The sequence below is a fragment of the Cebus imitator genome, unplaced genomic scaffold, assembly GCF_001604975.1.
Source record: "Cebus imitator isolate Cc_AM_T3 unplaced genomic scaffold, Cebus_imitator-1.0 Scaffold277, whole genome shotgun sequence".
NCBI lineage: Eukaryota > Metazoa > Chordata > Mammalia > Primates > Cebidae > Cebus > Cebus imitator.
The window spans coordinates 2,288,978-2,290,738 of record NW_016107592.1 but is presented as its reverse complement, the minus strand read 5'-3'; positions in this window follow the sequence as shown (position 1 = coordinate 2,290,738).

Below are 1,761 nucleotides of genomic sequence, written 5' to 3'. Positions count from 1 at the left end.
AAAAAGCCAAATGCTATCCGGATTTCCATTTTACTCTGCCATTTCACCTAGCTGAGAGTGAAATCCCTGATTATGAGTACGCGCTGCAGAAAGACTTTGAGAGGCTGGGACCAGGCTTCACTTCACTAGCTGCTTTGGAGATGGGTCAGAATAGTGACTACTGTCTGCACAAAGTTAAGTATGATGGTATTTAGAATAGGGGAGTCACTCTTCTTATGGAATGCTGAGGTTCCAGCTCAGTTACATCAGGACAGAGGTCTTTTTGAGACCTTTTTTTTTTTTTTTTTTGAGAGTTTTTCCAAGAGCTTTTTGATGCCATCTTGTTGATTCAGGTAAATTTCAGTTAAATCCAAATTTATTGATCATTCTAGGCACAGCCTGTGCCAGGCACTAAAGGAGGACAGCAATGCATTTGATATTGTCCCTGTTTTTAAGGAACTTAGATTATGTGTGGGGCCAGGTATGGTAGCTCACCTTTGCCCTGGTGTAACTGAGCTGGGACCTTTGCCCTAGTGTAAATGAACTGGGACCTCAGCATTCCATAAGAAGAGTCTTTGGGAGGCGGAGGCAGGGGGATTGCTTGAGCCCAGGAGTTCAAGACCAGCCTGGGCAATATAGTGAGACCCTCATCTCTACAATAAGTAAGTAAATAAATAAATAAATAAGTCAGGCGTGGTGGCATGCACTTGTAGTCTCCGCAATTCAGAAGATTGAGGTGGGACGATTACTTGAGCCTGGGAGGTTGAGACTGCAGAGTACAGCCTGGGCAGCAGAGTAATGCCTTGTCTCAAAAAAAGAATATAGTGTGAGAGGCAAGTAATGATTATAATAGCAGCTGATACTTTGCTTGCATTCTTTTTAGGCACTGTTGTAAAGTATTTTTATTTTGTTTTGTTTTTTGAGACAGAGTCTCGCTTTGTCGCCCCAGGCTGGAGTCTAGTGGCATGATCTTGGCTCACTGAAACCTCTGCCTCCCAGGTTCACGAGATTCTCATACCTCAGCCTCTTGAGGAGCTGGGACTACAGGCATGTGCCATTATGCCCAGCTAATTTGTGTATTTTTGGTAGAGCCGGGGTTTCACCATGTTGGCCAGGCTGGTCTCGAACCCCTGACCTCAGGTGGTCTGTGCACCTCGCCCTCCCAAAGTGCTGGGTTTATAGGCATGAGCTACTGCGCCTGACCACTACAGTGTTTTTATGTGTTAACTCATTTAATCTTCACAACAGCTCAATGAGGTAGGTACTGTTACTACTGCCATTTTAAAGAGGAGGAAATTGAGACCCGGAGAAGTTAAATAATGTGCCTAATATTACATGTCTAGTAAATGCAGGGCCAGTATTGAAAACAAGACCATCTGGCTCCAGAGTCTTTGTTCTTCACCTCTTTGTATGTAGAGCAGTAATTCTTAAAGTATGGTCCCCAGATCAGAAGCATCAGCCTTGTCTGGAAGCTTGTTAGAAATGCACATTTTTAGCCCAGCACGGTGGCTCACGCCTGTAATCCCAGCACTTTGGGAGGCTGAGGCGGGCGGATCATGAGGTCAAGAGCTCGAGACCATCCTGGCCAACATGGTGAAGCCCCATCTCTACTAAAAAAAAGTACAAAAAATTAGCCAGACGTGGTGTTGCGTGACTGTAGTCCCAGCTACTTGGGTGGCTGAGGCAGGAGAATTGCTTGAAACCAGAAAACGGAAGTTGCAGTGAGCTGGGATCGCGCCACTGCACTCCAGCCTAGCGAAGAGCGAGACTCTGTCTCAAAAA